We start from the raw sequence: 16855 nt of genomic DNA on the forward strand, positions 1-16855 counted from the left end.
TTTATGGCGACTGCTAATTAACTGCCAAGCTTTGTATGAAATTTAAACCAGGCAGCTTGACTTTGATTGGTCAGCGCATTACCCTGAGGAATGAACCAGCGAATGCTTGTCACTTCTGAAGAAGGGTCACTGACCTGAAACGTTAACTCTGCTTCTCTCTCCACAGATGCTGCCACACCTGCTGAGTATTTCCAGCATTTCCTGTTTTTATTTCAGATTTCCAGCATCCGCAGTATTTTGCTTTTATTTATTATAATAGTTGCCACTTGTTCCATTTAGCTGAAACAGGTGCAATGTTTGTACACGTTATTTCTGTCTGTGAAGAACAGGCCCCGGTGTATAAATACATGTAGCTTCCAGTACTTGCAGCTTCACAGGAGGGAAGGAAGAGGAGTGGAAGAACAGTAGTGATAGGGGTTCATTAGTTCGAGGAACAGACCGGTGTTTTTGCGACACTACACGTGACTCCAAGATTTGTGTTGCCTCCCTGGTGCCAGGGTCAAGGACGTCACAGAGAGGTTGAAGGACATTCTTGTGGGGAGGGTGAAGAGCCAGAGGTCGTGGTCCACATTGGTAGCAATGTCGCAGGTAAGAACGGGAATGACGTCCTGAAAGCAGATTTTAGGGAGGAGACTGGAAAGTAGGACCTCAAAAGCAATAATCTCTGGATTACTCTCAGTCCCACTTGCAAGGGAGCACAGGAATAGGATTATTCAGCGAGTGAATCTGGAGGCTGGAGAACCGATGTAGGAGGGAGGGCATCAGATTTCTAAGCCATTGGGACAGTTTCTGCGGCAGGTGAACCTGTACAAGATGGACGGGAATGCATCTTAGCAGGACTGGGACGAATATCCTTGCAGGAAGATTTGCTGGTTCTGTTGGGGAGGGTGTAACCTAAATTGTTAGGGGAATGGGAACCAGAGAAGGAGTTCAGATTGGAGGGAAGCAACACTGGTATATAGTCTGGAGTTTGGGAACCATGCACAGGCATCAGAGAGGAATACAAAGGTGCACAGGATACTGGGGGATATAGATAGTACGAGAGTAGGGAATAACACGTTTTAGGTGGGTTCAGATTAAGTCAGAAAATAATAAAGTCTGAACCAGGGTTAATGTGCATGTAAGTGAATGCACGTAGTGTGGTTAATAAGACTGGTGAGGTACAGGCGTAGATCGCCATGTGTAAAAGGATGAGTGAGTCCGATTAGAGACCAGAAAATGGATTTACACATGGAGGCAGAGGGCATAGCTGAGCTATTAAATGACTACTTTGTATCTGTCTTTACCAAGGAAGGAGATGCATCCCAAGCAATATTGAAAGAGGAGGCAAGTCAGACACTAGAGGGGTTTAAACTTGAAAAAGAGGAAGTATTAGATCATCTGTCTGAACGTGAAGTGAATAATGTACCAGGGCCGGACGAGACGCATCCCAGGTGACAGAGGGATGTGAAGGTGGAAATCACAGAGAACTTGCCATATTTTTTCAGTCTTCCTTCGAGTCAGGGATAGTGCCAGAGGACTGGTCAATTTCAAAAGTTTCCCCCTTGTTCCAAAAAAGGTGCAAAGATAATGCCAGCAACTACTGGCCAGTCAGTTTAACGTTGATGGTGAGAAAACTTCGAGAAAAAATAATTCGGGACAAAAGCAATAGTAACATGGACAAATGCAAGTTAATTAAAGAAAGCCAGCATGGATTTCATAAGGGAAAATCATGATTAACTAACTTTCTGGTGTTGTTTGAGAAGGTAACAGGGAGGGTTGATGAGGGAAATTATGTTGATGTGGTGTACATGGACATTCAAAAGGCATTTGATACAGTTCCACACAACAGACTTGTGAACAAACTTGCAGCTCATGGAATAAAAGGAATGGCAGCAACAGGATACGAAATTGGCTGAGTGACAGGAGACAATGAGAAGTGGTTAGTTGATGTTTTTAATTGATGAGGAAGTTTTGTAATGGGGTTCCCCAGGGATCAGTGTTTAGACCCTTGCTTTTCCTGATATTAATGACATGGATCTTGGTATACAGGGCACAATTTCAAAGTTTGCAGATGATACGAAACTTTGAAGCATTGTGGACTGTGAGGAGGATAGTGTGTACCTTCCAAAGGGCATAGAAGGTGGAAGATAAAGTACAATGAAGAGAAAATTGAAGTGATTAATTTTGGTAGGAAGAAGAAGGAGAGAAAATATAAAGGAAAGGGCACAATTGCAAATAGGGTGCAGGAGCAGCAGGGCCTAGATGTATATGTGCACTCGTCATTAAAGGTGGCAGAACAGGTTGCAAGAGCGGTTAATAAAGCATATTGTATCCTGGGTTTAATTAATAGAGGTATAGAGTACATGAGCAAGTAAGTTATGTTGAATTTATATACGACACTAGTGCGCCCTCAGCTGGAGTATTGTGTCCAATGCTGGGCGCTGCACATGAAGAAAGACATGAGGACATTGGAGAGAGTACAGAGGAGATTCACGAGAATGGTCCCAGGGATGAGGAATCTCCGTTATGAAGATCGATTGGAGAAGTTAGAACTGTTTTCCTTGGAGGGGAGAAGACTGAGAGGTGCTTTTATAGAGACTTTCAAAATCATGACGGGTCTGGACAGAGTAGATCGAGAGAAATAGTTCCCACTCGCAAAAGGATCGAAAACGAGAGGGTACAGGTTCACAGTGTTTGGTAAGAGAAGCAAAAGTAACATGAGGGGAAAAAAAAACATTTTCACGCAGCAAGTGTTTAAGGTCTGGCACACACTATGAGAGTGTGGCAGGTTCAATTGAAGTATTCAAAAGGAATTCGACATGTTTTTATGAAAATGAAGAATGTGCAGGGTTACAGGGTGAAGCCGGGGGAATGAGATTGAGGGAGTTGCTCTTTCAGAGACCCAGTGTGGATACGATGGGCCGAATAGAACTCCTTCTGCGCTGTAGCAATTATGTGATTTCCATGCAGCAAGGAAAACAGAGGCTCCAGTACTGACCGTTGGGGAACACTACTATGTTCCATCTCCAGTCTGAAAAACAATGATTTACTGCAACTCGCTGTTTTCCGTCATCAAGGCAACTTTTAAAAATCCAATTGGACACCGGCCAGACTGTCCCATGAGCCTCGATTTCGTTAACTAGCCTTTTTATGTTGCACCTCATCAAATGATTTCTTAGAAATCCAACAAAAAAATAACACCCACCGCATTCTGTTCATCAACCTTCTCTGTTACTTCGTCAGAAACAAATCAGTTAAATCAGTGAAGCATGACCTTTCCTTTTGCAAATCCCTGCTGTCTGTCCTTAATTGAATCGAATATATCCAAGTGCCTGTTGATTTTATTCACCGAGTATTGTTTTTGAAACCCTACCTACCACTGGTGTTACTGTTTCGATAGGAATTACACGCTGATCCCTGCCTCTCAGGTTCTTTGTGTGACTGTTTTCATAGAATTACACGGGTAATATGGGAATATTCGATACAACCACTCGAGCCTCCCCCCATCTTTTCTCATCTAAATCTATCACTGTAACCCCCTATTCACTTCTCCTCACACGATTGACTAGCTTACCCTTAAATGCACCTATATCATTCCCTTTACCCACTACCTCTCGTGGCAGGTTTCACATGGTCACCAGTCTTTGGGGAAATATGATTTTGCTGAGTTTCCCAATGGATTTCTTGGTGACCATCTTATATTGATAGCCTCCATGTATGAACTTCATCACAAGTGAAAACAGTCGCTCTGTATCCACTCCAGGAAAACCTTTCATAATTTTAAAGACCTCTATAAGGTCACCACCCAATATTCTTGTTTCCAAGCGAGAAGAGCCCACACATGTACATCCTTTCCTGATATGTATCCACGCTTTTCAGTTATTATTTTGGTATATCTGCTCTAGAGCCTCTCCAATGCCTCTCTCAATTTTGTAATATAATATGGCGAGCAAAACGGTATCCAGTGCTCTACGTGTGGTCTAACTAAGTTTCCTTCCAGGGTTAGTATAACCTCCCGAGTTTTCAGTTCTGTCCTTCTTGAAATAAAGCCTACTGATAGTTTTTTTTAATGGCCTCAATAACCTGTGGCTCAATATTTCGTAATTGATGTCTTTGTAGCTCGAAATCATTTTTTACCCTGTGCGCCACTTAGACCTGCGCATTCTAAATAGTAACTGGCCTCCCTATTCTTACAATCAAAATTTACTACCTCTCATTTATCTATGCAGAACTTAAATTGCCAATTACTTGCCCATTCTCTACGTTATTAGAATCTTCCTATAAATTGTTGCAGTTATGCTCAGTATTGAGTATCCCGACCCAACCCCCGCTAAATTGGTGCCATCTGCAAAGTTAGAAATTGGGTTACTGATTGCAAAGTCCACATCTTGAATGTAGATTTGGAACAGCAGCGATCTCAGCACAAATCCTCTAGGAATGTCACTTCTCACATTCTACCACCCTGAATAACTGCACTCGCTGTTTTATGTTTTGGATCTCGCTAGGAAACCATTGTCCCCTGGCTCCACTTCTTTGACCTTATTTTTAAGTCTATTATGGATCACCATATAGAACACCTTTTGAAAATCTTAATGCATTACCATTGTCTACTCTATCAGTTACCTCCTCAAAAAAATCCATATGTTTGGTGAAGCAGATTTTTCCCTTTGAAATCCATGTTGTCTGTTCATTATTGCAATGTTCGTTTCTCCTAGTTCTGTTCCCTACTTTCGTATGGATTACATTATTTTTACTGTTTGTGTGCTGTGCATTCAATGTAATTCTACTGAAATCTATGCAATGCAGATTCCTCGGTAGTGTGAGTTGGTGATCTAATTTTTCCTCATTGAACTTTTCCTCATGGCACTTTTTACTGTTGCACATGTCATTACAATGTTATGCCAGCAATTCAAGGACTTCTATTTCTGGTAGCGAAAAATGCAGCACAACTTTTCAACTCATGTCGATGGAAGTTATGGAGAAAACATTGTATTTGGTGGAATTTCAAATTGCACGTCAGGCGAGTATATAAAAGACAAAGGATTAAGTTCGATTTAGGATGTTGGATGTTGAAAGCAGCAATCGGTTTGTTACATGAGTGGAAATTTGTAAAGCTCCATCCTCCTTGTAAATTATGAGCAAAGGTAAATTTTGAAATAAAACTAGCAGAAAATACAAAAACGGATAGCAAAAACTTCTATAAGTGTATCAAAGGGAAGAGAGTAGCTAAAGTGCATGTTGGTCCGTTAGAGGATGACACTGGGGATTTAATAAAAGGGAACACAGAAATGGAACAGACACTAAATCAGTATGTTGCTTCAGTTTTCACGATAGAAGACACTAATACCATCCCAATAGTACCAGGCAATGCAGAGGTTATAGAAGGGAGGAACTTAGAATCATGATCATCACGAGGGAAAGGTACTGAGCAAACCATTGGGTTTGAAGGCAGACAAGTCCCCAGGGCCTGGTGGCCTACATCCTGGGTCTTAAAGGAAGTGGCAGTGGAGATAGTGATCCATTGGTTATAATATTCCTAAATTCTCTGGAAACGGGAAAGGTTCCAGCGGATTGGGGACAAAAAGCTAATGTAACGCCCTTATTCAAAAAGGGAGGGAGGCAGAAAGTAGGAAACTATAAATCAGTTAGTTTAACATCTGTCGTTGGGCAATTGTTAGAATCCATTACTAAGGAAGTAATAACAGGATATTAAGAAAGTCAAAACGCAATCCATCAGAGTCAGCATGGTTTTATGAAGGGTAAATCGTGCTTGACTAACTTGCTAGAGTTCTTCGAAGCTGTAACAAGCAAAGTGGATAATGGGGATCCTGTAGATGTAGTTTATCTGGACTTCCATAAGGCATTTGATAACGTGCCGCACAAAAGGTTATTACACAAGGCATGTTCACATGGGGTTCAGGGCAATTTTTTGGTTTGGATAGAGGATTGGCTAACCAACAAAAAACAGAGAGTTGGGATAAATGGGTCTTTTTCTGGTTGGCAAGATGTAACTAGTGGGGTGCCACAGGGTTCGGTCCTCGGGACCCAACTATTTACAATGTACTTGGATGCAGGGATCGAAGGCACTATAGCCAGATTTTGCAGATGACGCAGAAATAGGTGGGACAGTAAGTTACAACGAAGAAATAAGAAATCTACAAATGGATATGGATTGATTAGATAAATGGGCCAAAATTGGGCAAATGGATGTTAAAGTGGATAAGTGTGAGATTATCCATATTGGTTGGAAGAATAGAAAGGCAAATTATTATCTAAATGGGGAGAAACTTCAGAGTGGTTCGGTGCAGAGGACTCTGGGTGTCCTTGTGCATGAATCGCAGAAAACTAGTTTGAAGGTAAAGCTGGTGATAAGGAAGGCAAATAGAATTTTGGCATTTATTGTTAAAGGAGTAGAGCATAAAAATAGGGAAGTGTTGCTGCAACTGCACAAGGCATTGGTGAGACCGCACCTGGAGTATTGCGTGCAGTTTTGGTCCCCTTACTTGAGAAAGGATGTAGTTGTATTAGAGGCAGTTCAGAGGAGGCTAACTAGATTGATTTCAGAGATGGGGGCGGGGGTTGTCTTATGAAGAGAGATTGAGCAGTCTAGGCCTTTACTCTCTGGAGGTTAGAAGAATGTGAGGAGATCTAATTGAGGTATACAAGATGGTTAAGGGGATTGACAAAGTAGACACAGACCGGATGTTTCCTCTTGTGTGGAAATCTAGAACGAGAGGTCATAGTTTTAGGATAAGGGGTAGCAGATTTGAAACAAAGATGAGGAGAAATTACTTCTCTCAAAGGTTCATGAATCTGTGGAATTCACTACACAGAATGCGGTGGATGCCAGGGCATTGGGTATATTTAAGGAGGAGATAGACAGATTTTTAATTAGAAATGGGTTGGAGGGTGGAGTTGAGGCCAAGATGATATCAGCCACGATCGTATTGAATGGTGGAGCAGGCTCGAAGGGCAGATTTGCCTCCTCCTGTTCCTCGTTCTTATGTTCTCCTCAAAAAAGGGAATGGATGATGGAGGTCATATGAAATGTTCAAGATCGTAATTGATGCATATTTGTTGATGAAGGATATCAGTTGATATTGATCAAAGGATTTGAGATACGTATTAATTGGTTCCACTGACTGGTGGAAGAATTCACAGGACTGAATGGCCTCCTGCTGTTCCTATGCAACTCTGTACATTGGTATGAGAGGCCAGACTGAATGGTAATCGGAATCATTAATGCGCATCAGGCGTTCCTTTATTACTTACTGCATTTAAGCTGAAGGTCCTTCAATTCTGAACAGGAAAAAAAATGTTAGAAAGTTAAACAGTTTCAAAGGGCAAATGCATTGATTGCCTGATGGAGCATTAATTTACTATAAACCGAGTAAGACTCAGGTGGAATGGGCGACTGATATAATCTGATAGATGTGCAGGACACAACTCGCCCATCGTGTCAATGCCACTTACATGAAAATTTCATCCAATGTACCCCACTGTCCCTATTCTTTGAGCATAGCTCTGCACCTTTTTTCCTTTAACACATCGTTGCGTTTGCGAGAATAACGCTCAAGAATGAAACTGGAGCAATGATCTAGATTGTCCAGTGTGATTCTATTTTTGATTAGCTCGTGGGTTGGTACCCGAAAGGAAAGAATTAGATGCAGATGGGCTATCGTAACAAACAAAATCATTCACTCACATCAACAGGGAAGGCAGGTTAGGAATCTTCTGGCCAAACATATTTCAATTTTAAAGGCAACGGTGGCACGACGAGCTGAGTAACAGGTTCAACACAAATATCTTCAGCTTTGCCTTCTTTGTTCAAAGTGAAAATGACTCCCGAAATCATTGACCTATGCAGAGAAAATCGAGTAGTGTATGAAATCGATATCAAACCTGTAGCCTACCCGCTTGGCGAGAGGTTAAAGTTGACTCAACCTACACCCCCTTCCACCACCACCACCCACCCCACCACTGCCACCGTGGGCTAGTTGACCGTGATCACTCACTGTTTCCATTGCCATCTTCCGCATGATATGCATCATTAGGAAATATCTATCTGTCAATTCCATCCCAGCTGCTGTAGCTTCATATTTTCTTGCGTTCTCTGCCTTCCTGCATAGAACATCAATTATCTGTCATTTGCATGAGCCGTCATTTGATCTTTATTAGACATAATGGATACGAATATAAATGGAACAAGAGCAAGGGCAGTTTGTACATAGAACACTATCACTTCTGAGTCTTCCTCCACGTTGCACATAATTCCAAAATGGACAGTGATCGTCATTTCGTCATCTTTGCAAGATCAAACACCGAGAACTACCAACACCGTTCAAAGACCCTCAACACATGAGTTTGGTTGTTGTTACAATAGCCCATCAATGACCTTGTTAAACATAAACAGGAATGTCCCATAAATGACAGCCTATGGTGTAAAGACGAGAGAAGGAATTGCTAATGCTGCAGCTTGCTTTTTCGACAGCGAAGCTTGCCCCTTTGGCAGTTGCATTTTTCCGATCACTCGAGGTAAGCAAAATCGAATTGAAAGACGTGAACTGAAAGCTTCCATTCACTTCTCACTTTTCCTGTTAACATAAATGGAAAGCATGGATCGAAACGTACAATGATAATTAACACGGCGGGTTGTCTCTCATACATAGAGTCATAGAGTCGTACAGCATAGAAACAGGCCCTTAAGCCCGCCGCGTCCATGCCGACCATAATGCCTATCTATACTAATCCCACTTGCCTGCATTAATGCCATATCCCTCTCTGCCTTGCTCATTCAAGTACCTGTCCAGATGCCTCTTAAATGTCGCTACTGTTCCTGCCTCCACCAGCTCTTCAGGCAGCTCATTCCAGATACCCACTATTCTTTTTGTGAAGAATTTACCCCTTTGATCCCCTTTAAAGCTCCTCCCGCTCACCTTAAATCTATGTCCTCTCGTTTTAGTCACCCCTACAATGGGAAACAGACTTTCGCTATCTACCTTATCTATGCCTCTCATAATTTTATATACCTCTATCATATCCCCTCTCAGCATTCTTCGCTCCAGGGAAAACATTCCCAGCCTATCCAATCTCTCTTTATAACTCAAGCCCTCCAAACCAGGCAAAATCCTTGTGAATCCTTTCTGCACCCTCTCTAGCTTAATCGCATCTTTCCTGTAGTGCAGCGACGAGAACTGCACACAGTACTCCAAATGCAGCCTAACCAACGTTATGGACAACTGTAACATGATGTCCCAACTCTTGTACTCAATGCCTCGAAATATGAAGGCAAGCATGCCGTACATCTTCTTCACCACTCTGTCTACCTGTGTAGCCACTTTCAGGGATCTATGTACTCGCACCCCAAGGTCTCTCTGCTCAACAACACTCCCCAGGGCCCTGCCATTCACTGTATATGTCCTTCCCAAAATGCATCACTTCACACTTGTCTGTGTTCCATTCCAATTGCCAGTCCCTTGCCCACTTTCCCAGTTGATCTATATCCTGTTGTAACCTTAGACAACTTTCTTCACTGTCCACTGTACCACCAATTTTGATGTCATTTGCTAACTTACTAATCATGCCCCTTACATTTACATCCAAGTCATTAATATATATGACAAACAACAGAGGGCCCAGCACCGATCCCTGTGGCACACCACTGATCCTCGGCCTCCAGTCTAAAAAACAACCCCCTACTACCACCCTCTGCCTCCTATCATCAAGCCAATATTGTATCCAATTTGCTAGCTCACCCTGGATCCCATGTGTTAGAACGTTCTGGACCAGCCTACCCTGCGGGACCTTGTCAAAGACCTTGCTAAAGTCCATGTAGACCACGTCCATTGCCCTGTCCACTTGGTCACCTCCTCGAAAAGCTCAGTCAAATTCGTGAGACATGATTTCCCACGCACAAAGCCATGCTGACTATCCCTAATCAGACCATGCCTTTCCAGATGCATATAAATCCTGCCTCTCAGAATCCCTTCCATTAAGTTTCCCACCACTGATGTAAGGATCACCAGCCTGTAGTTCCCTGGCTTATCCCTGCTGTGCTTCCTAAATAAAGGTAAACATTAGCTATCCTCCAGTCTTCCGGTACCTCACCCGTGGCTAACGATGATACAAAAATCTGCCAGGGCCCCAGCAATCTCCTCGCTTGCTTCCCATAGCATCCTAGGATACACCTAGTGAGGCCCTGGGGATTTATCCACTTTAATGTGCTTCAAAACCTCCAACGCCTCCCCTATGTAATGTTGATATGCTCCAGGATATCGCGGTTTCCTCCCTTGGACTCACTAGCTTCCATGACCTTCTCCACGGTAAAGACGGACGGGAAATATTCATTTAAGACATCGCCCATTTCCCATATCTCCACACATAGATTGCCACACTGATCCTTAAGGGGACCTACTCTCTCCCTCGCTAGCGTTTTGGTTTAATATACTTAGAGAATCTTTTAGGATTCTCCTTTATATTATCTGCCAGGGAAACCTCATGGCCCATTTTCACCCTCCCAATTTCCTTCTTAAGTGTCGTCCTACATCCCTTTAAACGCCTCGAGGGACTCGCTCGATCGCAGCTGCCTATACCTGACATATGCCTCCTTCTTTGGCCTGACAAGACCCTCAATATCCCACGTCAACCAAGGTTCCCTAAACTTGCTAGCCTTGCCCTTCCATCTAACAGGAACATGCCAGCTCTGAACTCTTCCTTTCGCACTTTTAAAAGCCAGACGTTCCATTTGCCTGGAAACAGCCTCTCCCATTCACCTTTTGAGACTTCCTGTCTGATGCCATCGAAATTAGCCTTCCCCCAATTTAGGACTTCAACCTGAGGACCAGCCCTATCCTTTTCCATAACTATCTTGAAGTTAATAGAGTTATGGTCACAGGTCCCAAAGTGCTCCCCCACTGACATCAACCACCTGCCCAGTCTCATTTCCTAGGAGGAGGTCGAGTGTAGCCCCTTCTCTAGTAGCTCCATCCACATACTGCTTCAGAAAACTATCCTGGATACACTTAACACATTCTTCCCCATCTGATCCCTTAGCACTAAGGCAATCCCAGTCAATATTAGGGAAGTTAAAATCACCGACTATTACTAACGTATAATTCTTACACCTATCTGTGATTTCCCTACATATATACTCCTCCCCTTCCCTTTGACTATTGGGGGACCTAGAGTATAATCCTAATAAAGTGATCACCCCTTTCTTATTTCTAAGTTCTACCCATATGGACTCTGTGGATATTCCTTCCGGGATATCCTCTCTAATTACTGCCATGATGTCCTCCCTAATCAATCGTGCGACTCCCCATCCTCTCTTACCTCCACCTCTACCCTTCTGGAAGAATCGGTATCCCGGAACACTGAGCTGCCAGTCCAGCCCATCTCTCAACCAGGTTTCCATAATAGCTATAATATCATAATCCCATGTACCGATCCATGCTCTGAGTTCATTTGCCTTACCTGTAAGGCGTCTTGCATTAAACTAAATGCAATTTAGCCAACCAGAGCTTCCACAATCCCTGTCCTGCCCCTGCCCGGCCTGTCTACTGGACTTGCTTGCTTTAGAATTAGAATTAGAATTAGAATATTACAGCGCAGTACAGGCCCTTCGGCCCTCGATGTTGCGCCGATCATCTGACCTACACTATTCCATTTTCATCCATATGTCTATCCAATGACCACTTAAATGCCCTTAAAGTTGGCGAGTCTACTACTGTTGCAGGCAGGGCGTTCCACGCCCCTACTACTCTCTGCGTAAAGAAACTACCTCTGACATCTGTCCTATATCTTTCACCCCTCAACTTAAAGCTATGTCCCCTCGTGTTTGCCATCCTCATCCGAGGAAAAAGACTCTCACTATCCATCCTATCTAACCCTCTGATTATCTTGTATGTCTCTATTAAGTCACCTCTCCTCCTCCTTCTCTCTAACGAAAACAACCCCAAGTCCCTCAGCCTTTCCTCGTAAGACCTTCCTTCCATACCAGGCAACATCCTAGTAAATCTCCTCTGCACCCTTTCCAAAGCTTCGACATCCTTCCTATAATGCGGTGACCAGAACTGCACGCAATACTCCAGGTGCGGCCTCACCAGAGTTTTGTACAGCTGCATCATGACCCCGTGGCTCTGAAACTCGATCCCCCTACTAATAAAGGCTAACACACCATATGCCTTCTTAACAGCCCTATTAACCTGGGTAGCAACTTTCAGGGATTTATGTACCTGGATACCAAGATCTCTCTGCTCATCTACACTACCAAGAATCTTCCCATTAGCCCAGTACTCTGCATTGCTGTTACTCCTTCCAAAGTGAATCACCTCACACTTCTCCGCATTAAACTCCATTTGCCATCTCTCAGCCCAGCTCTGCAGCCTATCTATGTCCCTCTGTACCCTACAACACCCTTCGACACTATCCACAACTCCACCGACCTTCGTGTCATCCGCAAATTTACTAACCCACCCTTCTACACCCTCATCCAGGTCGTTTATAAAAATGACAAACAGCAGTGGCCCCAAAACAGAACCTTGCGGTACACCACTAGTAACTAAACTCCAGGATGAACATTTGCCATCAACCACCACCCTCTGTCTTCTTTCAGCTAGCCAATTTCTGATCCAAAGCTCTAAATCACCTTCAACCCCATACTTCCGTATTTTCTGCAATAGCCTACCGTGGGGAACCTTATCAAACGCCTTACTGAAATCCATATACACCACATCCACGGCTTTACCCTCATCCACCTGTTTGGTCACCTTCTCGAAAAACTCAATAAGGTTTGTGAGGCACGACCTACCTTTCACAAAACCGTGCTGACTATCGCAAATGAACTTATTCTTTTCAAGATGATTATAAATCCTGTCTCTTATAACCTTTTCCAACATTTTACCCACAACCGAAGTAAGGCTCACAGGTCTATAATTACCAGGGCTGTCTCTACTCCCCTTCTTGAACAAGGGGACAACATTTGCTATCCTCCAGTCCTCCGGCACTACTCCTGTCGACAATGACGACTTAAAGATCAACAACAACGGCTCTGCAATCTCCTCCCTGGCTTCCCAGAGAATCCTAGGATAAATCCCATCTGGCCCAGGGGACTTATCTATTTTCACTCTTTCCAAAATTGCTAACACCTCCTCCTTGTGAACCTCAATCCCATCTAGCCTAGTAGTCTGTATCTCAGTATTCTCCTCGACAACATTTTCTTTCTCTACTGTAAATACTGACGAAAAATAACCTCTACATTTCCCTCAACTATCTCATCGTAGATACTTTGGATCCCACCCCCCTGAAAGACTAGTTAAACCCTCCCAAGTAGTACCAGCAAACGTCCCCGCAAGGATATTGGTCCCCCTTCAGTTTAGATGCAACCCGTCCTTCTTGTACAGTCACCTCTGCACCAGAAGAGATCCCAATGATCCAACTAGCTGAAGCCCTCCCGCCTACACCAACTCTTCAGCCACGTATTCATTTGCCGAATCCTCCTATTCCTAACCTCACTAGCACATACCTTTTTCCTTATTACTCAGTCTTTGCTCTGTGAATATAAGACAAGGGATATAGGTTCGTTAAGAATATTAACAGAGAAATACATCTTTAAACGAACAATGTGTAGGAGTGGAACTGCATATTGCGCTGAAGTGAAAAACGGCAGTATGGAATCACCAGCTGCCATACACCCTGCTCGATATTCAGTTCCATTGACTACAATATGTATGTCAAGTAAGGCATATATTAGGTGTTCTACGGAATTCCATCTATTCAAACTCAACTGGATAATTATGTTAGCCCTTATCAGCTCCAATCTATATTCGACTTCAGACCTACAGAGACCTGGTGAACTATTAGCATCACACTCAAGCGGTATTACAAGCCATTCAATACGGTAAATCTGACTACAAGTCGCAGAGGAAGGACCAACACCTCAATTTCACGACCACCATTGCATCTTGCCCGCGAAGCTCAGACCCTGGAAATGAAGAGACAAATATCTCTGCAACGTTAATATAAATAATTAACAGGCTGCTAATAGCAAATGTGCCAAGCATTGCTGAACCTGAGAGGTGACAATATCCATGTGGTACAGTTTTAGCTCAAATTGTTGCACTTATTCACCTTTGCATGTTGTATCAAACACACAGACACCATCTTTCTTTTGCATTTATTTCATTTCATCTTAGTTTGTTCAGTTTGCTTACCCACTGTTTTTTTCAATTTTTTTTTCAGGTTTGCACTTGCTGCTGTTCAATATTCAGTGTATTTACACCTAATCTGTACTAATGCTTTGTCTTTCAACAGACCATTAACATATTGTTTGCCTTTGCTCCGTGACCTTTTGGTCAGCTATGTGGCCTGGTCCAATCTGCACCTTCTCCTTTGTTATCTCTTGCCCCACCCCCACCTCACTTGCTATAATCTGTGACTTTTCTAATATTTGTCAGTTCTGAAGAAGGGTCACTGACCCAAAACGTTAACTCTGCTTCTCTTTCCACAGATGCTGCCAGACCTGCTGAGTGATTCCAGCATTTCTTGTTTTTGTTTGACACAGACACCATTGTTGGCCAATGAATGGCGGCCTTTCAGCAATATCTACACACTGATGCTGAAAGAAAACCATATTACTCTGGCTGCAAATAATCATCAAAGAGTATAAGTAAAACACAATCAAGTAATGACACTTTCATTCTCACCTGTACGATCCAGAGCGCCGTTCACATTTTCCAGTTCTAAAAGAAATACAAAACTAGTCATAGTCAAAATATCTTGACTGTATAATTGGGGGCCACATTTCCCATCCACAAGAATGGATGATGGAATACATCCCCGCCTGTCATACCTGGAGACCACAGTGATATAAGTGGCTGGGAATGAATTTGTTTATATATATATTTCATTACATTCTAATATCCCATTTACAGCATTTCACTGGAGGTACATCTTTTTTGTTTTAATCATGGAGCAGTCAGCAGCGGATTACATTTCGGATGGAACAATAATTTTACTATTGTCAGGAGACTGTCCCATTGTTTCCATTATGAGTTCTCTTTGATGAATTCGGCACAATTCAACTTAAGTAGATGCGGTTTTCTCTTTACTGAGGAAATAGACTCCATTTGCCATAATTCACACACAACCCCCAGACACATGAGATCAGTACTTACTCCATTTCCAGGCTTAATAAATAAGATCCAATAAGAGTAAAGTTGATTATGATCCAGGGCCAACAGAAGTTGCACAAACACACAACCATCAATCGAAGATGATTCTTACCTCTTAATAGTTGCTTCATATCGAGGTCTATAGAGATAATAATGAACTGGATCTATAATTTTAGTATTGGATAGACGTTAAGGGATGAACATTGCTTTGTCAAAAGGGAAATCGTGTTTGACCTATTTATGAGAGTTCCTCGAGGAATTCATCAGCAACGTTGATAAAGGGGAACCTGCAGATCTGGTGTTCTTGGATCTCCAAAAGGAACAAGAGATAAGGTGTCACAATAATGTTAGTATATTCAATATGAGTTAACGGTTTGATAAGATAACATATTAGCATGGACAGAGAATTAGTTAGCTAAAACGAAGCAAAGCAGGGAAAATGGGTCATTTTTAGATTGGCAGGATGCGACAAGTGGAATTCCACAGGAATCAGTGCTGGACCTCAAATATGTGAAATCTGCATCAATGATTTGGATGAAGGGGCAAAGGTATGGTATCTAAAATGTAGATGACAAAGATGGGTAGGAAGGTCAGTTGTCAAGAGGGCATAAAGAATCTACAAACAGATATCGATAGGTTCAGTGAGTGGGAAACAGATAGGCAGATGAATCATAAGGCTTGATCTTGTTGTCGACCTGGCATCATGATCCGTATTGAGGGGACCTGATGATGGGTCTGGACGAGGTCCATCTGGGGCCTTGTTGCTGGGAAGGCCTGGACTGATCCTCCTGTTGGTGGAAACGTTTTGTGTTTGCCCCTCGTGGTTAGGTGATAGGAATTTAGACAAAATATTCATATTAATAAGATTAATACATTCAATGCTCTAGGCACGTCGTAATATTCAGAATAATGTCTGGCAATAACCAGCCTCCAATTCTCCATCCATGGAAAGGCTGTGTGGCCCTGTTGGGGGGCGGGGGAAAAATCGATATGTTTTGTGGGGTGGGGACACTTGGTCAAATAAACGTAACAGGTATTGCAGATGGTGGGAAGGGGTGAATGCTAAACTTTGTGCAGTTTGTGCAGGGGAAATGGCAAATAATTGATGTAAATTTTATTGGGGGTAGGAAAGATCCGATAGAAATTTACTGTATTTTTGGGGGCATAACTCTTAAAAGGAATAAATGTGCTGGCAGGGCCGCACATTTAAAAGTAGCACCAGCGCCAGTGCACAGGCAGCTGACACCATTGCCCGCGTTCGACAGTCTTTCCCGGATATATAAAGGATGCACCAAGTGAGGGAATGCGGCAGCTCTTTGGTGTGCGGCCCTACGGGCTAGTTGCTATTTCTGAGATAACTGACAATCCAGCCCATAATGTACTAAAATGTGAACATGTCGACCGTGGCAGGAAGAATATATAAGCGAATATTGTTTAAATTGAGTGAGTGTGCAGAACTCTGCAGTAAAGAGGGAAATGGTGTACTGGTGCATGAATCGCAGCAAAAGTTGGTGTGAGGGTGCAACAAGTGATTAGGAAGACAAATGGGGACTTTGTCATTTGTTGCAAGGCAGATAGAATAAAATAGTAGGAAATATTTACTACAGCTGTTTAAGGCCTTGTTGGCACCACATCTGGAGCACTGTGAACAGTTTGGTCTCCTTACTTAAGAAAGTTTAAAATTGCATCAGCAGCATATGAGG

This window comes from Heterodontus francisci, chromosome 39, assembly GCF_036365525.1.
Source record: "Heterodontus francisci isolate sHetFra1 chromosome 39, sHetFra1.hap1, whole genome shotgun sequence".
NCBI lineage: Eukaryota > Metazoa > Chordata > Chondrichthyes > Heterodontiformes > Heterodontidae > Heterodontus > Heterodontus francisci.